Raw genomic sequence first — 22,603 nt, 5'->3', positions numbered from 1 at the left:
CCTCTGATATTTCTTCGATGAAAATAGAGACGTCCTATTCCATACTAATAATACCAATAATTTTATTATTTATACCCTGCCCATCTGATTGGGTTGCCCCAGCCACTCTGGGCTGCTTCCAGCATATATAAAAACATAATAAAGCATTAAACATTAAAAAAAAACTTCCCAATGCAGGGCTGCCTTCAGATGTCTTCATAACTCCATACCACCCAACATTTCTCTGATGAAAATAGGGATGTCTTAAGGGAAAATGGGACATTCCAGGATCAAATCAGAAACTAGGATAGCTTCTGTAAATCCAGGACTGTCCCTGGAAAATACGGACATGTGGAGCATCTGCTATTCTCCTTTGTCACTTGGTTACAAGGAAATCTTTTATAAAGGATGGTTCCATGATGAAAGACCAGTGTGAGGAAACTGTACCAGCCGAAGAGTCACATTCCTTCATGGGGACTTTCTGAAGGCCACATGCCAGGTGGTGGTGGGTGAGACCAGAGTCAAAAGTGGGTGGACTAGTGGACATGATTCTCCTCTTCATAACAGTAGGCAGCATTTTGGGTGCATGTCAGAGATTTCCACATACAAACATGAAAACACACACTCTCCATCCTCCACCCAGACAAGAACATGGCATTATCCAAGTCCGGAGACACATTTCAGCTGGGAAAAAGCACTTGAGAAGGGAGCACAGGAAAGCTGGTGTGGGGAGTGGCCTGGGGAGGGTCTTGAGGGCCTGGTAGAGAGGATTGGAGGGTCACATTCCCCACCCTTGATGCAAAAGGACTGCATCTATGCACAGAGAGATTGAGCTCTACAGTGGTTAAATAAGGGTTCAGGTTAAATCGGAAGTGTGTCTTTGTAAGCCAAATAGAAGTGGCTCAGGAGGATTTCCGAATGGAGACAAGTGGCATTATTTAGTCAAAGAATCAGGATGTGAACAGCAGGCAGGCAGACGTTCGCTGCAGGGAATCAGTGCTTCTCCCCCACTTAGGCAAACAGCCTGCTGCAGCAGACTTCCAATTTCCTTTCTATCTATATCTGCAAATGATAATAGTGAGGGAGAAAGAGAGAAAAAACCATTTTAAAATCCACTGGTACATTTGTTTGTGTGTGTGTACAGGAAACGTAAAAAACATTCTGTTGTGTGTAAGATTCTGCCTTTAACCCAGGAACACAGTTGTCAGAAAAGTATATATGAATGAGGAGGCGGTTTGTGTTCTTCGCAATAGATTTTTGAATGTTTTGGTTGCCACCTTGTGGTAAAATGCCAGCATGACTTTCATTTCTTTTGACAGTGTAAGGTTGGCCATCCAAGTCCAGCTAACCAAAGAAATGTGAATCAGGATTTTTTTTTGGGGGGGGAGGGGGAGAATGCTTAAACATGTTGCATGTTTTAAAAGGCTGCGTTAGAAGTTGCTTAGCCCCGTGGTTAGAGCTTACGGCAAGTTCAGATGAAGTAACTGTTCTATCAACGAGCGAGGTAAGTGTAAAATGATTTGGGGATTGGGGGGGGGGAGAGAACAAACAAGCTGGCATATATTTATTTTTAAAGTTCCCATAACAACTAGCAATGAGAACTTTGAAGAAACATTATAGTCAAGAAAGAGAACATATTTCAGCCTAAGGACCAAATTGGCTTGTGGGGAACTTTCGGAAGCTGCATGCCAGAGGTGGGGCAGATTCACAGGTGGACAGAGTAATTTATATAACTCTTAAACTCAAACGGTAGAGCATGAGACTCTTAATCTCAGGGCTGTGGGTTTGAGTTCCATGTTGAGTGAAGGATTCCAGCATCGCAGGGGGTTACACTATATTATTCTCATGGTCCCTTCCAACTTTATGATTCCATGATTCTCTGGTACAGTGAGCGATGAGCCCCTTTAGACTGGTGTTTTGTCGCAGATGCATTCTGAAACATCCTCCTGACACATGTGGTAGATTTATTCTGCTTTATGAGTTATTCTGTGCTTCCCTAGTACCACCATATCATTGCTGTCTGAAGCACTATAGTGCAATTATAGTGGGACAACCCCCCCCAACAACTCCTTGATCACCTGTGGTATGAAAAGTCACAAGTTTGAGCAGGAAGTTCCAGAATATGTTTGATGTGCTGGTTCTGGTGTACAAAGCCCTATACAGCTATACCTAAAGAATAATCTTTACCTCTATATTCTCAGTTGATCACTGTGTTCTCCAAGAAAGGGCATTCTTCAGATCCACATCTTTTCAGGAGGTCCATCCTGCATGATGTCCGAATCAGGGCTTTAGAGTGTGGCACCTACTTTTTAGTTACCGGTTCTGGGTGTTAATATGTCTGAACTCCCTCCCACCCCCCAATCAAATTCCATGTCAGGGATCATGAGGAAAGAGACTGAAAGCAAGACTGCCAATAAAAAGGTAAAGGTAAAGGACCCCTGGACAGTTAAGTACAGTCAAAGATGACTGTAGGGTTGCAGCACTCATCTCACTTTTAGGCAGAGGGAGCCAGACAGCTTTCTGGGTCATGTGGCCACATTGACTAAACCGCTTCTGGTGCAACAGGACACCGTGACTGAAGCCAGAGAGCATGGAAACGCCGTTAACCTTCCCACCACAGTGGTACCTATTTATCAACTTGCACTGGTGTGCTTTCAAACTGCGAGGTTGGCAGGAACTCGGACAGAGCAACAGGAGCTCACTCTGTCACGGGAATTCAAACCACTGACCTTCTGATCAACAAGCCCAAGAGGCTCAGTGGTTTAGACCACAGTGCTACCTGCGTCCCTAAGACCACCAATAATGCTATCATATGAATATCTGGTGCAAGCACACTTGGAATTCTGTGTACCATTCTGTGTGCCTCACCTTAAAAAAGGATCAGAAAAGGGCAACCTGAACTATCAGGGTGATGAAGCAACTTCCCCTCTAAGGTTATAGGTCTTTTGAGCTTAAAGATAAGAAATAGTAAGTCAATGTGTGATAGAGACATAGAAGAAGAGCCAGTGTGGTGTAGTGGTTAAGAGCGGTAGTCTCGTAATCTGGGAAACCGGGTTCGCGTCTCCGCTCCTCCACATGCAGCTGCTGGGTGACCTTGGGCCAGTCACACTTCTTTGAAGTCTCTCAGCCCCACTCAACTCACAGAGTGTTTGTTGTGGGAGAGGAAGGGAAAGGAGAATGTTAGCCGCTTTGAAACTCCTTAAAGGGAGTGGAAGGCGGGATATCAAATCCAATCCAAGATTGGGCATCGGTGTGCAGAAAGTGGATAGAAGTTTTTCTTCTCTCATAATACTGGAACCCAGAGCCATCCAGCGAAAGTGAATGTCGGGAGATTCTCTACAGACAAAAGGAGGTCATTCTTCACACGCTGCACATGGAATTAAACCATGGAATTTGCTCCTACAACTTGATGGTCACCAACTTAGATAGCTGTTAAAGAGGATTAGACAAATTCATGGAGGATAAGGCTACCAGTTGCTACGCCTTCTCATGACAACTATGTTATACTTCCAGGACTATTTGCCTCTGGCTATCAGTTGCTGAGAATCACAAGTGCAAGAGACGACTGTTGCACTCAGGGATCTGGTTGGCTGAATCCTGAACTAGATGGGTCTTTGGTCTGATCTATCATGGCTATCTTTACTTTTTTATGTCCTCGCGACAAAGTGATTCCCCCCTCACACTGTTGCTGCAATTTGTGTAGAATGAATGTTATGTTGTTGTCTTTGAAATATAATTTGAAGAGCACTCCTACAGAGGCTCAGATGATGCACGCGTTACTGAGTGCCAGGCAAACTTTTGAGGATCAACAGAGAACTGTTGTCGGCACTCCATCTAGCCACATGGTGTCACTGTAGTCACAAATTCTCTGATCCTGTTTTAAACCAGATTTATCTCTCATTTATGATGACACTGTATTAATAGGAACTTGAATGCAACATCTTCAGTTAGTCTTATCTCTCTTCGTAACCGTTTTAAGAATAAATTGGCCCCGTTTAAAGCAATGCTCAATGCATCTTTACTTTTGAAAACGGTTCAAGTGCTTGTCGAACCTCAGACTTCTCTGTTGCTGTTTTTAATTCATTGATCTTCCTTAACTGTTTTTTCAATCAGCAATTATTGTGGCGGCTCTTAAAGTGCTCAGAGTCTTGGAGCTGTTCAGAAGTTTCTTTTTACAGTTAGCGCTGCAAGATTTGTGCTAATCCAAGTTAATGCCACTTTGGAATGGTTAGGTGATGCATGTATCAATTTCATATTGGCTTAATGTGAGGATTGAAGATGAAATTAAATGGACATACCTCCAATCATTCAAATGCAACATTGAGATGGATGTTGAGAATCAGGCGGGGGGAGCTTTTTCTAGCCTTTTCTAGGCAATCCTCCAGGGGTAGAAGAACTTCCATCACTGCTTACCATTGGCCATGCTGGTAGGGCTGATGGGAGTTAGAGTGTCAGTGCAAATGGCAGCTGGCTTAGGATTTCACCACTGCCTTTTTGTTGCTCTGGTACAGCCTTCACCAGCCTGACACCCTCCAGATGTTTTTGGACTACCATGAGATATAGCCAGCACTGTGGTCTAAACCACTGAGCCTCTTGGGATTGTTGATCAGAAGGTCGGTGACGGAGTGAGCTCCTGTTGCTCTGTCCCAGCTCCTGCCAACCTAGCAGTTTGAAAGCACACCAGTGCAAGTAGATAAATAGGTACTGCTGTGGCGGGAAGGTAAATGGCGTTTCCATGTGCTCTTGTTTCCATCACGGTGTTCTGTTGTGCCACAAGCGGTTTAGTCATGCTGGCCACATGACCCGGAAAGCTGTCTGTGGACAAACGGCGGCTCCCTCAGCCTGAAAGCGAGATGAGCGCCACAACCTCATAGTCACCTTTGACTGGACTTAACAGTCCAGGGGTCCTATATGGAAAGTACCAGGTTGATGAAGCCTGTTTTAGAATCCCATGCACAAAACTCCACACCTTCTCGGCAGGTGAGCATCAGCTAACTTACAGCCATAATTCTCATGCAACCAACTTTGTGCAAGTCAGATTCCCTGTATGATTTATTACAGCATTACATTTGTGACTGTGAGATAGATATTTTATGTAAGTTTAAAAATTCATTTTAAATTATATAACAGGATCACTCTCTGAGCACCAGAATCTCTCTGCTTAGAAGCCATATTTTAGTCAAGATTTGTGGGATTTTTCTTCCCTTCTTTATCCAAGCTCTCAGTAGAACGGGAAAACCTCTGACACATTGCTGCGTTTGCTCTTACTGTTCTAAATTTATAATTGGTGGCACGTTTCCTTTTCTTAATGAAATCAATCACACCAAATAGAGCTGCTATGTTTGAAAGAAAGAAAAAAGCATCTGAGAACAGCATTTCCTAAGCTGATATGTTTTCTGACTGAGGCTATTATTATAATATTAATTACTATTATTAATCACTTTCCATGAGGCATCCTGAAGTGATTAATGCCTGGATGGCCCAGTTGGCTAGAGTGTGGTCCTGGTAACAATCCCCGTATGGGACAGCTGCATATTCCTGCATCGCAGGAGGTTGGACTAGATGATCCTCAGGGACCCTTCCAACTCTATAATTCTGTGTTAATGATTGTATGATTTACAATATAGTAAAAATATATATAAAACAGACAAGGTGGTTTTCTATACTATTTTCCTTACTTCTTCTTCAACCACTCCATTCCATATGGTTTCCATAGCCACCAAGCACACTCAGTATTTGACTGGACTATTTGTGGGGGCTGGGGGAGGAAGAGAGCCAGTGTGGTGTAGTGACTAAGAGCGGTAGACTCGTAATCTGGGGAACTGGGTTCGTATCCCCGCTCCTCCACATGCAGCTGCTGGGTGACCTTGGGCTAGTCACACTTCTCTGAAGTCTCTCAGCCCCACTCACTTCACAGAGTGTTTGTTGTGGGGGAGGAAGGGAAAGGAGAATGTTAGCCGCTTTGAGACTCCTTAAAGGGAGTGAAAGGCGGGATATCAAATCTAAACTCTTCTTCTTCTTTTTCTTCTTCTTCTTCTTCTTCTTCTTCTTCTTCTTCTTCTTCTTCTTCTTCCTCTTCTTCGGCTTTCTTCTAGTTTTTTTAAAAAACTTTTTCCTGTGATATTATCCTGAGCCTGCTGATCCCTCCCTCTGATGCATAGCTGTTGGCGTTTTGGCTAGCTCCCCCCCCCCCCCGCCTGTGCTGGGTGCCACGCACAACTCAAAGGATTGAGTTGAAATTAGAATATATTATGCTGGTTCTGTTACCAAATTCATAATGTGGTGAATTCATCATATAAATGTATATTCTAGCTGAGGAATTCTCTGTATAACATAGGAAGCCTGTAGTACACGATCATAGCTCTACATTAGGGCCATTTTATTCCTATGAGAAACAAGACTGTTTGGAGAAAACAGGACTCATTGAGTCTTTTGTCAGATTTTCATTGTACTTTTCAAAAATTACATTTCCTTGCTCTGTGATTTACAATACTAACATCCTCTGTATTGACATAAAATATTGACTAAGGTTGGCAATGCACATATTGTTCCAGAGTTTGAGATGAAGTATTTTGTATCCCACTTTCAATGTCTTCGCCTCCAGCTTTATGGATTGTAATTAATTTGAGCTTTGGACAGTGGCAGAGGAAGAGGAGTGTGGGGGAAGCGTACCGCCCCTGGCAGCTTGATCCCGGTGGGGTGCCATCGCAGCTCCCCCCCCCCCCGCCTGTGCTGGGTGCCACGCCTCCAGGCAGTGTGCCACACCCCTATGGGTGGAGCACCACACCCCCAGGACATGTGCCAGCCCCGCCCCTTCCTGCTCTCCGCCCCCTAGTGCCGGAACATGAAGCTCCGCCTCTGGCTTTGCATAGTATGGATATGTACAGTGGTACCTTGGGTTACATACACTTCAGGTTACAGACTCCGCTAACCCAGAAATAGTACCTTGGGTTAAGAACTTTGCTCAGGATGAGAACAGAAATTGCGCAGCAGCGGCACGGCAGCAGCAGGAGGCCCCATTGGCTAAAGTGATGCTTCAGGTTAAGAACAATTTCAGGTTAAGAACAGACCTCCAGAACGAATTAAGTTCTTAACCCGAGGTACCACTGTACTTCATACATACATACACAATTTTATTTGTATGATGACTTTCCACAGTTTGAACCATGCTCAAGGCGGCTTACAACATGAGAGAAATACATAACTACAACATAGCATAGCATAAACAATAAATAAAATATTAAAAAATTACATAACCAAACTGAATCATTTCCACATAAATCACAACAGGTTTTTTAAAAAAACAAATAGCAACAACCACATCCCCCAACAAAACCCCCCAAATAACACCCCAGCCCAATATTATGTTCAGCAGCCTCAGCTTTTGCAGCTGGAGTCAGTCCGGGCCAGGTGGGAAAAGATTTTCAAGGCAGGGAGCAGGTCTTTCAGGACTCACAGCCAAGAGGGCCTGCACCATTGCTGCATTAGCCCTTGTAGATCCATTTTAGCTCTGGAAGTGCTACAATGTATTAGAGGTATAAAAAAGATATTATGGCACTATAAAGCACCTCTGATTTATGACCAGTGGGTGTAGCTTTGTCTTATTACTTTGGACTTGTCTCTTGCCATTGTTTCTTGGAAGTCTAGCAAAATTTATGGGAGGAAGTCCCCCTCGCTTTCATAATTTCTGTGCCCCTTTCACATTTTTGTGCTTGCGTTTTAAATCCGTTAGTTCCTTATTCTGTCAAAGGTGCAGTTTTCGTTTGCAGCTACAACATTTCATCTGACATGGGTCAGCTTCAGCGATGTGCATTGATCCTCCCGTTTCAGGTGTATGTTCAGCTCGCTCGCATCTGAAGTGAAGCAGCAACGTGGCTAAGAGAGGGAAGGTGCCAGGATGAGGTTGCTTGGATGCTCTGAAGGGGCAAAGCCTAGTTAACCCTGAGGGAGATATGGACTAACTCATAAATAATGACAAGGCCCACAGCTCTATTTCTGGAATACCGGGAGGCTGAATTTCCCAATTTGCAAAAGGGGCTAGTGGAGCAGGATCCTTCTTGCTCTCTGGAATGTATCAAAGGCTCAACTCCAATGGTAAATAAGGCCCCCTTCCAAGCTCAATTTATTATGATTGCAGCGGTCTCGGTCCTTGGATTTAGGCACTGGCAGTGGTCCCAGCTGTAATGCCAATGGAGGTACAGTGGTACCTCAGGTTACATACGCTTCAGCTTACATAAGCTTCAGGTTACAGACTTTGCTAACCCAGAAATAGTACCTCAGCTTAAGAACTTTGCTTCAGGATGAGAACAGAAATCGTGCACCGGTGGCGTGGCGGCAGCAGTGGGAGGCCCCATTAGCTAAAGTGGTGCTTCAGGTCAAGAACAGTTTCAGGTTAAGAATGGACCTCTGGAACGAATTACGGTAAGTACTTAACCCGAGGTACCACTGTTGACGTATGATTCGCATTTGCAGTATTGCACCAGTGTGAGGCATAGGAGGCAACTCCTAGGGGCGAGGGGGTTTCGGCCTCCACAATAAAATATTTGAGAGCCCCCCACAAAGTTGATGGGTGTTGCCATTCAAATGGTATGCGTGCACTGGGTCACGCAATCAGTTAAGTGGGGTGGGGCTTGCCTGCCCCCCCCCAATATTTTATTCAAATTGGTACCCTTGGTGTGAGGAGATGCAAGTTTGGATTTTTTTTTAAAAAAAACTGGAGAATATATCCACTTCAGAGGGATGATGTTTTGGGGATGTGGTCAAATAGCACAGTGCAAAATGCTTAACCTTCCTCCTGCTTGTCTATCCGCACATCCCATGACTGTTTGCAACAATACAAAATCCTAGTTCTGCCAACAGGAGGCTCCTCCTTTATTCAGCACTCATCCTTATTTGCACAAAGGTGAGAAGGTGGTCTTTATGTTTGGCCTTTATTGAGCATTCATTCTGGTTTGTTTACAGGGAAGTTATACGGCAGTGAGCATTCATCTTGCATTCATCCTAATTGCTTGCAGGATGTTTACACGTCTTCCCATGAATCATTTGCTCACCCCACACATTTCAGTCCATTTTCCTTTCACTTTCCTAATTCCAAAAGCTTTTTTGCTTTTGTTAAAAAATCGCTTTTTTAACAAAACACAGCAACAAAGCACAAAAATCCGCTTTAATTGTGCAAAACCTAAAGTTCTGAAATGTCACTTCTATAACTTTTCTACAGCCATTCATCCATTATTTCTGCATTGTTTTTTACGGTTCTCTTTTGTGCCTCCTCACAAATATTTGCCCCTTTTTCATTATCTCCCTTCCCAGTATTTGCTGGACTTTACTGGCTGTTGTTTGTTCAGCTGCTCTTGCTCAGAACCATTTCTCATTTCTCTATGTATTTAATGTCAACATTTGTGACACTTCTTTGTGCATTGCTATGACTCATGCCTCATTTGGCTCCTCATTCATCTGCAAATGACTGCAGGATCTGTCCCTGCAGAGTTTTGCTAGGTTCGGGAAGAGAACACATGGTCATCTAACGAATGTATGCTGTCTTATTTTAACTGGTAAGCACAAGGAAGCAAATTTGTTCAGTGCATTATGCAGTACCGTTCTCTGGTTCAGGCTAATTTTGCTTCATTGGATGGAGGATGCTGTTTGATCAGTGTCATGGGAAACTGCCTTATACTGAGTCAGATCACCACTGATTGGCAGCAGCTCTCTGGGATTTCAGACATCCAGGGAATGTTGTTGCCAGGGAATGAATCTAGGATCTTCTGCATGCAAAGCCGATGGTCCACTACCGAACTCCCTTTAATAAGTAGAGAGAAAGCAAACAGCAAGTTATGCACTTACTCTGAGCCTGATGCCTGGCACAGACTCTGCAAATATTAATATTGTGCAGTTTGAAGTGACTGGAAACGTGAAAACTGAGTCCTTTTTGGAAATAAAACATTGCCAAGGCCCATAAGTTTAATTAAAACTTTACTTGCATGATTTTCTTCAGAAACAGAACAAAAACATCAAATGATACATCCAAACAGTTCTATAAGACATATGCCAGTCCAAGGAATAGGCTCAGCATCTTACAAAATATGAAATAATCCAAATAGATCTATAGGCAAAGGCCTCTCTCCTTACAGTATGCATTTTGCTTGGAGCTATTTTCCTAGAGAGCTTCATTTACATCCTCACTCTCAAAGAGCCAGGGAACAAAGTCTAAAGGTAACTCCCTTCAAAATGGCAATTTGCAATTGAATAGCCTCCCATGTGATCTAAGGTTAAACACTCACGTTAGCTGGCAGAAAACAACAAAAGTTAATTATCAACCTATTTAGGAGCTCAGAGACAACTTCTTGCTTTTAATTTAGCTTCAGTGGACTCATCCAGCATAATTTAAATTGGTATAATTTACATCAGTGAAAATCCCCCAAAAGGGGCATTGCAGGGGCAGGACAGGGCAAAGAAAGACTTACACCTATTCCAACCCTTTATATTGATCACATGCCCTAGCAACCCAGAAGAAAAAGGCTGGCAAAAGGGCAATCAAAGTTCCTCCAAGTTTCTCCTGAATGGAGTTTGGAACAGGGGTAATTTATGCCAGGATATGTTCCGAGCTTTCTATAGTTACGATTGCTCTGTCAACCAGGTGTACATCATTATTGGTTTGCCAATAGTTTTCCTTATTAGATTAGGGGATGGGGAACTTGTGGCTGGACTCAGGCTCCTCAGGTTCTAAATCCATGTCCTCATGGGATGCATTAGGATTCCTTGCTACAGGTGCCGATTTTTAGGTGTACTTCTGTCTGGGTGCCTGGGTGAATGAGGGAAAGTGAGAAGGAGCCATGCATCTTGCTACGATGGTACAGAATTAATCCTGCAGATGCAACCTGCGATTTCTCCACCCCTCCTCCTGTGCCCTGGGGCTCACCTCCAAAAACATCCCTTGCTGTCGTGCTCCTCATAGCAGCCGCCAAGGCTTTGAGGCATCAGCACATTCAGTTCTGATTTTACTAATGCTTCATACACCATTAACCTGCAATGTCTGTGCAGTGGTCTGTTCAGAGACTTCATTTTGATAAACCTTGCTAATTGTACATTTTGCCAAGCAAGCTGTACAAAGCTAAAAGCTGACTAAAAGTTTTGCTTCTGGTGCAGAATAAAAAAGAAGGAAACAAACTGGAGTCCTGATGTAAGATTTTTGTCATCTCATCTAGGCCAATGCCAAATCACTGTTGGTTCAAGCTCTGTTAAGAAGCAGAGACCATCTTTCGGTATTTCATCTCTATTAAAAAGGGGTTGCTAGCGTAATGTTATTCCCATAGTTTACTCTCAGGGTCAAACTAGAGATTATACAAGGGCATATGAAACATTACCCTTGACAGCTTCTTTTAAACAGAATCCATCAGTTCTGGAGTATCATTGGGGATTTGAGAAGCACAAAGTGATATGATTATTTAACTGCTTTCGTGTCCACCCCCCCACTCCAAATCACACCTCAGATAGCTTTTCCTCTTGTGATCACCTGTTCGGAAGAGGTTTCTGTTGTTTCAGAAAGGTTGTATGTGTCAGGAGTGGGTCAGCAATAGATTACACAGAGTAAGTGAAGTTAACTCTTTATTAGAAGAAACAAGGCTGCTCAGTAGTGCTAGGCCTAATTGAGCACAGTAATTCTTCCCAGTAGATCTTGCCCCTATGAGGCAGTTGTGAGGATTGAAGGTCCCTGCTTTCCTACAACAGCCTAAGTCTCCTCCTCCCCTGGGTCCTTCCCAAGCAAGCTGAGACTCTGCCGGCATGCCTGACTCTACTCCTCCCTCTTCATACCTCTTCTGGTTCTGAGAGACCGGGGGGAGTGAAACTTGTCACAACAGGAGGGGGAGACACTCTAGCTTCTTCACTGACCTGACTTATCTCTTCCTCCTCTCCTGCTTCTGCTTCTGGGATTCTCTCTGTCACAGACTCCTCCTGCTCACTAAACCCTGTTACCTCTTCAGCTTCCAATACCTCCTCCCAATCTTCTCTGTCTTCTCCTTCTGACCACTTGTTATTGTCCCATCACCAATCCCCAGGCTTTGAGCCTTCGTCCCTTAGGGGTTCCCCAGGGGGTACCTTCCACCACTCCTCTCTGCCCAGCCAGCCCATGACAATAGGATAATGTTACATGCATTGGCATTATGGAACTGACACATTAAAACTGACACACCCATTAAAAAGTCATGTTGACCCAGATCTTAAGGAGCCAGTGTTAAGTAGACATCCAAATTAGCCCTAAGTGTGCTAAGAATATATACACTGAATCCTGGCTCCATTCTATTCTGGAAATTGCATTGGTTGCTATTGCTGCTGTGGTTCAGATATCAATCCAATTGGGCACTCATGAGTCCTCAGCATAGTATGCATCTTTTTTGTGCTGTTTCCTAAAATCTGCCTGGCAGCAGTAGATGTCACTGTAGTCAACAAGAAACATGCAAGAGAAGAAAACAGAGTAGTGTGGTTAAAAACAAAGGTGGTATTCAACTAGCTGGGTTAGGTCCATCAATTTCAATGGGCTTGCTCTGAGTAAAACTTAGCTGAGCACCACACCAACAATTTAACATGATTACCCAGGGACCCATGGAATTTTTTTCTTTCTCCACACCAGTCACCCTCAGATAGAAGAAGTCATCTCTTGAGGATTCAGAATCTGTCACTGAAGGCAAGATGCCTTTGAAATATATCGACAATTTGTGGAAAGGTGGCATTTAGGGAAGAAGGATCATGTTACTAATGCACATGTCTTGTTGTATGGTTTAGGTGTCTTGTCATTTCCCCACCTCCACACACATTTCCCATGTGAAACAAGGCAAATCTGAGTCTCTAATTTGGTTTCCAACTCTGTTTTTTTATTATTAAAGATATTGATGTATTTAATAACTGCAAGAAAGTAATAAAGTGGAACACCATCTAACAAATAATTTTTGCTGAAATCATCTCATCTCATATAATTATCAAAATGAACTGGGCTGAATATCCCCCTAAACAATCCAAATATGCTTGTTAAAATTAGATTCAAAACCTTCAACCAGTTGAAAATGGTATTAATGATTAGAAATAAGACTTACTACATCAGTGCTAAAACATGCTGGGCTGCCCCCATTTCCATGCATTAGAAGTCCTCAGATCAGGGCAGGAGGGTTTTCAGAGGCCATGAGGAATATATATGTTTCTTAGTTTTGTGCTGCAAATATCATCCGTTCTACAATACTGACATCGTTACATGCATTGTTTAGGGCTGCATATAGTTTTATGATTAGAAGCTGCTTTCCTTAGTTCAATGCATATAGGCACAACCCCACAAAGCAACAAATCCCCGACTAAAGTGTATTATGTCTCAAAACAAAATAAGTGACATTTATACTGCTGCTTGGGCAAGAGAGAGCCTAGAGTTTATAATACAGAGGGGTGAGTCAGAACGCAGACAACAAGCATTCCTATTAGGGTCAGTGCATCTCGGAGACAAATATCTTCCAGCACTTAGCTCCAGCTTCCAGTGTTGATGGCCTGGAGTAGGAAGGGGGGAAGGTCCATGACCCACTTCAAGAAGAGTGCACTTGGATTCAATCTGCAGTGGCTTTTATCATGTTTGCAGGAGCATGACAACCCCTAGGCTCACAAGGTCAACTTAGGGTGAACACAAGTCAGATCACTGGGGAACTTATCCCAGTGCTACCAACTCTGAATGGCATCAGATTTCCAGGTGGGTCTCAAACAGGACTTATCCATCACCTGAACCTGGCAGAACGACAGAGAGGAGAAAGAGGATCCCGGTGAAGGGTGTAGCTGAGACTGGGACACACCTGGGCAAACTGGGGATGGAGAAGGAAGTACTCACAGGAGGATGGCAAAGGGGTGGAGGTCAATACACAGGAATCAAAGCAGCAGAACCCATCACCAGAGTGGCCCCTGTCCCCACTAATATGGTGGGCTCTGAGGTGAAGGGAGCAGAGAGAGGGCTGCTCTAGGAGGTTGAGGCAGGCAAGAGCCCACAGCCTGGCCAGGTGAGGCTCGCTAGCTCTGGGAGAAGCTGTGTGACTCCTCAGCTGCAGCAGGCTTGGAACAGGTGAGGGTCACATGCCTTGTCAAGCCCTGATGCTGCAATCAGCATGGGAGTTGCAGTCCAGCAACATCTGGAGGTCATCAGATTGGACATGGTTGCACTACAGGGGTTGGGCTAGATGACCCTTGGGGTCCCTTCCGACACTATTCTTCTATAGGAAACCACTGCCATAGGAGGCACATGGGGAAGGTGAGCCAACAAGGTGGCAAAAAGATTCAGGCAGCTGCTCATTCAGCTTTGAATATGGGCAACTGGTTGATCATCTGCTTTGTGGCTGAAGGGTGCCAGTATCCATTTCTGCACCACTTAACACGATGGAGTCTTATTTCAAATAACAGACTGCAAGGAGGTCTTTAAAGCCGAAACTCCGGTTGCAGCACTCATTATATTCTGCTTTTGTTCCTCTCTAGATTGCATGTTCAGATGACAGAGGGAATAGGAGCTATGGACACGCGAGGTACATGCGAAGTTCAGCAGACTCAGCTGGCTTCCTTCTGTAACCTTCCCTAATAGGAACATAAAAGAATCGTTGGCATGTCTGGCAGAGAGATAGAGAGAGAGAGAGAGAGAGCTAAAAAAGCATCCCCCAAAGCTGAAATGGTTTTCATTCTTTTTCAAATTACTTCTGACATTAAACTTTGCCCTTGTTCAAGCTCAGGCTAACAACACATCCATCTTCCTGAAGTCTAATAGTATAGTTTGGAAGGAATTCTGTAGTTCAAAAACACACACACCAAGGATCACAATTTAGATATGGTAAAGCTGTTGTGAGTGTGCATACGCGCACACATACAACCATATTGTTGGAGCCCTTCATTCTAAGAATAAGACAGTGGTTCTGATCCAAGGCTGACTCATGTGGCAGTTGGGTCCATGGTAGCTTGCAGAGCATCCCTTGTTCAAAGCCAGACAGCTGTTCCTGGCTACTGCAATTATTAGGATTTAGCTTTTGGACTGCCACTGAAACTGCAAGTTGCTCTCTCTCTCTCTCTCTCTCTCTGTGTGTGTGTGTGTGTGTTTGTAGTGGCATGCAAAAAAGCTTAAGTTTCCAAGTGACAGCAACTGCACTCAACCAGCAGGGAGCCAGAAGGTGCAGACTTTCAAGTAATTATCTATACACTGCTATAAGCCCAGTGCCCATGAGTTTGGCCTTGAAGCCATTACGGATGAAAAGCCATCAAACAAGCTGCAGTAAGTAACCTTTACAATACACTGTCCAAAGTCAGAGTGCAATAAGCTTTACTTAGGCAGACACGATTATGAATGCCACTGGAATCAGACTATTGAGATTAAACGGCCTTGAAACCTCAATTAGTCCCTTTGGATTAATGACATCTAGGTGGGGAGAGAGGTGAAGAGGAACAGTTTTCATATCGTTTAGTCTGATTTTTATAGATAGTTATTTCCCCTTTTAATTTATGCACAACCTTTTTTCAAAGACCGAGGGGCATAATAATAATGGTCTAGTATAGGTATAACTGGATGCACTTGTCTCTTTTTAACAAAAGCTTTCTCCTGTAAAATTAGCTTTTAAAATAATTCATTTTATCAAACTTTTTAACTTGTCACCTTACTAAGACTGCAATCTTAACCATGTCTACTCAGAAGTAATTTTATTTGTGCTTGTGTGGGGTTATGTTTGCAGTCTACATTCTTAAACAAAAGCATAATTTCTTTGGGGAAGAAATTGGTCTGTGGCCTTATAGTCACATTATGTCTAATTGTCATACCACCCTACCTAGTATTCGGAGTAAGTTGGGCCAAAGTCCAAAAGGTGAAAAGGCTGCTTAGTGTGCTGTCAGAGAAAAATAAATATCCACTTGGAGACAGTGGTTACTCTAAGAAAGTGGAGGGGCTAGTCTGACTGGTTTGTTTGCTTTCTCCTTTCTTGCAATGCAGGTTTTTACCTGTGCCATCACAATTATATTCACACCACCCAGTAAGCTGGGTTGTCAGGAAGGATTACATTGTCTGAGCTGAACATGCCCCCCAATTCTATGTAGTATCTGACTTGTGTCTTATTTGTGGTGTTTTATTGTGACTTGGAGGTTATACAGCCAAGAGGAACTGGTGGCAGGTACAGTATGACATCACTGGGATGAATCCAAAATCCTCCATAAACACAAAATGGATATAAAATATGTTGTTAAGGCAAGTGGGATCCCTGACCAGAACCTTGTGTAGAGTAGAAATGAATTTGCTCTCCACCACAATAACATTAATTTTTTACTGAAAACAGTATTAAAATAGTTACATATAAATGCTACAAAATACAAAATAACACATTGCTCTTTAACAGCAGTTAATGTGGTCCAGTCTTTTTTTAAACAACTTTCCTCTCTCTGCTCCCAGAGAGAGATCCTATGCAAGCATTTTGCTTGTTCAGGATTACTGAGCTGAGCTTCTACTGTTGTTGACAGAAATGACTGATGGCCTGAAATCCTGAGTTCTCAGGTTTCATCTTCCTGCTGAGAGAGAAATCTCTTCTTGGGTGTCCGGGATGAGTCATCTTGCCTTATTGGCTAGAAACAAACCCCTCTTGCCTAATGTATGGTGTGAATGTGGACCTCACCCAGTTAGGGGTGCTGTAAGAATTCCAGCAGGGATTCAAGTTCTTGTTGGCAGAATTCAGGTGCTTTGAGTGGGACCTCCTGGCTTGATTCAGTTCATTCACCCTTGACTTTCTCTTAACCTAAAGCAGGGGAGGCTCTCTTTGGGGTTCTGGTTGGGCAGCAGTGCCACTGCGCTTTATTTGTGAGTGGAGATTTGAAACCAGATTCTAACTACAACACCTCCAGGGCGTGTTTCAATATTCAGGGCCATTTTGCTATCAGACTTGCAACTCAAGGAGAGGGCAACAGTGGGCAGTTCCTCAGCTCCTAATGATGTACAATCTCGTCCCCTCCCAAGATTGTTGGCATACATGCATACACCTGAACCGTTACACAGACTTGGGTAGGGCAGTAGCAAAATGGTTGAGCATCTTCTTTGAATGCAGAAGTTCCTAGGCTCAATTCTTGGCATAGCCAAGCAAGGCTGGGAGAGACCCCTATCTGACATCCCAGAGGGCTGCTTGTGGACCATATTGAGCTAGATCGACCAGTGGTCTGAGTCTGACTCAATATAAGGCAGCTCCCTATGTTTCTGTGAACAAGTGCATGCATTTCCTGAACATCATTCTCCTAACAGCTCATGTTTGCAGGAGAACCGGTCTCTTGAAAACCTCCTTAAGCCTTTCTTTTCCACCTTGCTCATTCCCTGCCCCCAGTGCTACTCCTGTAGAAGTGGTGGTTTCAGGAATGAGAGCTTGTTCCACGTACTCCTTTTCTTACTCTCAAGAGCCTTCCATTTCCCCCACCTAAGTGATCTCAGCAGCTGCGGTAGCACTGCATTGGAGTTGAGTATTTTCCATTCTGTCTCCTGTTGAAACATTTCAAATTGACAACTTGTTAAGCTGCTTCTGTGCTTGTTGAGAAACAATTCCTCTGTGTAAATTGGTTCACCCGATAGCACTCTTTCACTTTCTGTAGTCTAATGTAACAAGACCACAGGAAAGAGGCCTCTTCTGAAACAAGGAACATCTATCTAAGTAGCAGTTGTTTCATAGGAAATAGGAGAAAGCTAGTAAAAAACTCTGGCATTTATGGTGGGGTGGGGGGCAGAAGAAGTTTAGTATTTGATTACGGATGTGTAAAGCAGATCACCTTGATAGATGAACATTTAGTAAATTGTCGAGAGTCCTTTCAGTGCAGCTGTTCTTTTTCTGTTGTGGAAGCATCCTCAGTGATTGGTGGGCAACAAGAGCACCTCACCTGAACAGAGAATTCCCGTCATGACCAGGGAGTGTAGAGCATGGGGGAAAACATACTGGATTCCCCGCAATGTCCTGGTGCATGCCAGCTCTGCCCACCCCACCCCTGACCTTTGCACATTGAGCAGCAAGGACTGCGTGGGGATTGGGAATGAATGCCTGAAAAGAAGGCACCTTTCATCACATGTGGTGGTTGTGTAAAGTAATAAAAGCATTCTGTGAACTGATAAATAATGAAATGAAAAATAAATGTTTAAAATACAGTAACTATTATTTAAAAACCAGAAGCTTTTTTTATTAGGATTTGTAGGTACCGATAGTCCAAAGGATCAGAAAAGACTTTTTATGTATTCAACAACAGCTGCATGGATGTTACTAGCCCAGAGATGGAAAGAAGATAAAGTCCTGTCCTGAGAGGAATGGCAAACCAAGCTGATGGACTACGCTGAAATGGCAAAACTGACCAGAAATCTCAGGAACCAAGAAGACAAAAACTTTAAGAAAGAATGGGGGGGGGAATCATAATTTATTTAGGAGACCACTGTAAGCAGATGAAAACATTAGGAGGGTTTTAATAATACTTGTAATGTAACAAGTACTATGGACAATATGGACAGATTTAAAATATGGATTATGAAATAATATGCAGTTGAAAATGTTGACAATAAGACCCAAGGAAGGGATGGATTCCTTTGGTATTGCTATAATTCTACACAGGTGCCCACGAGAAACCCATCAGCATTTTAGTGAGAATTCCTCTTATACACATGCTTCAATGCATTTTTTTTTTTTTTGCATAATACACATGTTTAGCAAACAATTTCCCCATATGTAATTAATTTTTGTTTGTTATTTTCACTCATATATATGCATGTTAGACATGCTTTAGATGTGTTCTCCTGCGGTCTGTTATTATTTTTGCCTGTCTTTCACTTTAGTTTAGAGAATTTCTAAAATTAACTTCACAATTTGGCACAGTGTGTTCAGCCATACATGTCTTCCCTCCCCACTCAGTAGGTTACTGTAGCATGTCATGGGCACAACTGATTTAAAACACACTACACAAAAAGGAATCATACCAGGATTCCTTTTAGTGCTGTGTTTTTATCAAGTCACATGGTAAAGTCCCAGGAAACGACATTTCAAAATTTCCCTTTGCATGGTTTTTTCATCCATGTGTGCGCGTGCGTTTCTGTACACCCGTAATCTGTAAGGATGAAAGAGAGAAAGATGTGAAGAGAAAACTGCAACAAACAGCACATTCTGATCCAAGTTCGTACATCAGAACTGAAGCATGGAAAACCTGAGCTCTGCAAACCTGAGTAATAATTTGGAATATCCAAATCTTGAGAGAACTTCAGATGGACATAATTTTATAAGCTTCCCTAGTCCTGAGCTGAGCTGATTAGGGCGGTGTAGGTGAGGCCATAAATTTATAAATACAAATAAATATCTCCCATAATGTTATCATTATCACCAAAGGTTAACTGTATCTGCTGAACTATCTCCTGCAGTTATCTCAGCCAGCTCTTTAATGGAATGCCCCATTGCTTTGCTCCTCTTGTATTGATACAAGGTTGATGCAGTTTGATTCACCCTTTTGTATTATTCTTGCTAGTGTAGCAGTTTTCTATTGTGTTCTTCAGATTTTCTTTTTGCAGCCTCCTTGAAAGCCAGGCTTCAATAGATTGAAAAAGTCTTGGTTCAATTCCATGAGCAAAAGGTAACTGCAAAACCCTGTCCCCCCCCCTCAAATATGTTCTTTCCCCCAGCTCTGATTTAATATTATTTTCATTACAATATTGATCCTATCCATTGTGTCGTCTATAACATTAACAAGGGCACCAAGCCTGGCCAGGTTTCTTGCCATTGTAAAATGCTGACTTTAACTGATGCTGTGCTGAAAGCCCCACATTCTGCAAGCAGAAGATGCAAACTATACAATGAGGAATTTATGGACACTTCTTAGGATTTTCACATAGTTGGTGCATGGCGTGTGTGTCCCACAATAAATGCACATTTGTTGTATGTGGTGTTTGCTCCAGATTGCACTGTTTTCCAGGATGCTATTGTCACTGAGATATTGCAGTTATTACCCACAATTCCAAGTACAGTATTTCATAGTTTGGGAAGTGTGTGTGTGTCTAAAGGTAAAGGTAAGGGGCCCCTGACCATTAGGTCCAGTTGTCACCGACTCTGGTGTTGCGGTGCTCATCTCGCTTTATTGGCCGAGGGAGCTGGCATACAGCTTCTGGGTCATGTGGCCAGCATGACTAAGCCACTTCTGGCGAACCAGAGCAGCGCACCAAAATGCACTACTTGCACTTTGGAGCAGCGCACCAAAATGCACTACTTGCACTTTGACGTGCTTTTGAACTGCTAGGTTGGCAGGAGCAGGGACCAAGCAACGGGAGCTCACCCCATCATGGGGATTCGAACCACCGACCTTCTGATCGGCAAGTCCTAGGCAGCGCCACCCTGCATATTTTTAACTAACTTGTTCCTTTTGTGATTCCAGTGTGGACTGTGGTTGTTCAAGGGTTATAGACAGTGTACTGGATACTTCCTCTGATATCTTCTTTCTAAGCTGCTCTACTGTCTCCTTTTATTTTGTTAAGGTCTAGTGTTTTAATTACATTTAAATGTATTATTTCTCCCTACTGCTGGGAAAAGCAGTGCTGTCGTGGTCATCTAGCTGGCAAAGACCAACTTGCCCTTACTTGCTCATGCCACTTCATTGATGTGCCCTATTTGAACCTCTTGTGAGCATGTTTGCTGGAGGCTGTGTACTCCTCCTCTCCTGCTGGGCTGGCCTGCATCTCTCTCTGTGTTCTTCTTTTTATAGGACAAACTGCAGCATAGTTATTCCTGCACTATAAGGTCCCATGAACTGCAAGAAGATCAAACCTATCCATTCTTAGGGAAATCAGCCCTGAGTGCTCACTGGAAGGACAGATCCTGAAGCTGAGACTCCAATACTTTGGCCACCTCATGAGAAGAGAAGACTCCCTGGAAAAGACCCTGATGTTGGGAAAGATGGAGGGCACAAGGAGAAGGGGACGACAGAGGACGAGATGGTTGGACAGTGTTCTCGAAGCTACCAGCATGAGTTTGACCAAATTGCGGGAGGCAGTGGAAGACAGGAGTGCCTGGTGTGCTCTGGTCCATGGGGTCACGAAGAGTCAGACACAACTAAACGACTAAACAACAAGGTCCCACATATTATGCCTCAGTCTGTACACATGTGATTTAGCAGATATTGGCACCAGATTGGGGCTTGGGGAAGTTGGTACCCAAAAGGTGGCGCATAAGCCACATCCACACTTCGCATTCAAAGCACTATAATACCACTTTAGCAATGGCTTCCCCCCCCCCCAATAATTCTGGGAGTTTCAGTTTGTTAAGGGTGCTGAGAGCTGATAGGAGACCACTGTTTCCCTCCCAGACAGCTACAATTCTCAAAGTGGTTTAAAAATAAATTCCTCTTCACAGGGAACTCTGTAGCTCTACAGCTCCCAGAATTTGTTTGGGGAAGCCATGATTGCTTAAACTGGTATCATAGTTCTTTTAATGTATAGTCTGAATGTGGCCACAGTCTGAACATGAGTTTTTTCAATAGTGGGTTAGGCCAAGAATCATTAAAAATATATATATAGAAAATAGTCACCGATTCTTCATCTGGTCATAATCTCAGTCAAGATGGTCTGTGACCACATTTAGACCCCATGGCTTCAACATTAGCCAAGTCCTCCCTGCTCAGTTTATGATCTAGCCTGTTCAAGAGTTCTGGGGAGCTCAAACATTTACACACTATTTATTAGACTTGTTAGTCAGTTGTTACTCAGAGGTCTCCAAGCGACTTGCAACATATTTAAAAACATAAACATGAATACATTATACCAGTAACATAATTCATCCGGAACACCTGCAATTCATTATATGTGTGTATATGTTTGATCTTTTGTGATAATTTAGTTGGCCATAATATGGATTTTACTATTATTCTGATGGGTCAACAAGGCTGCCTTTACTTTTTTGTAATTTGGATAAATATTTGATCACTGGAAATCTTACCCAGATGCCTTTGAATGATGTATACATGGGGTGTTAGTATGAGCTCAGAGCAGGAAGGGTGTGTTTAATTGTACATGTTGCCATTTACTATGCTTTCGGAAGCAGAGAACCCTATGTTCTGAACTCTGTTTTTGAATTATTGTAAGATTTTCCCCTGCTGTTTGTAATGAAGCTCAAAATGAGGTTTTCAAAGACATGAGGTTTTCAAAGACAAAAAATAGAGTAAATTCAAATGATGAGAACACATATACACAAACACACTTTTGCTAAAAACTGTTTCTGTGGTTGGAAGCTGCTATTTCCTAACAGTGATAAATTACTCTTTCTGGTTGCTAGGTGCCCATCAACCTTCAGAAAAACTATACTCACTTCAATCACGGAGTGAGTTTAAATTTAGAAAATACCAGCATGTTGGGGGGGGGGAGAGATGTACTCGTCTTCTGCTACAGCATTTTTATTAAGATGGCAGGCTTGGCGTCAGCTTCTCTAACCAAAATAATGATAGATTGGCTTGGTCTGGGTGCCACTCCCTTTGAGCTGTCACAGTCCTTTGGTTGCAGGAGAAACAAACATTTTTCCATGGCTAGTACTGATGGGACCTCTCACATTTCAGAAGTGAGGGGCATTCCACAGCACTGCTGCCACCACTGAAAAAGCCC

At 43.1% G+C, this 22,603-nt stretch overlaps 1 long non-coding RNA gene across 1 annotated transcript in view; it reads left to right on the top strand.

Annotated features, from left to right (window-relative positions):
• LOC307219778 overlaps window positions 1-21,938 on the top strand; it is a 32,887-nt gene extending 10,949 nt beyond the window's left edge. The window contains exon 2 of the long non-coding RNA XR_013840548.1: window positions 20,716-21,938. This is a non-coding gene — a long non-coding RNA (uncharacterized lncRNA). The remainder of the gene's footprint in view (window positions 1-20,715) is intronic.
• Window positions 21,939-22,603: the final 665 nt, after the last annotated feature.

Source organism: Podarcis cretensis, assembly GCF_951804945.1.
Source record: "Podarcis cretensis genome assembly, chromosome: 7".
Taxonomy (NCBI): Eukaryota; Metazoa; Chordata; class Lepidosauria; order Squamata; family Lacertidae; genus Podarcis; species Podarcis cretensis.
This window is presented reverse-complemented; position numbering and strand designations above follow the sequence as displayed.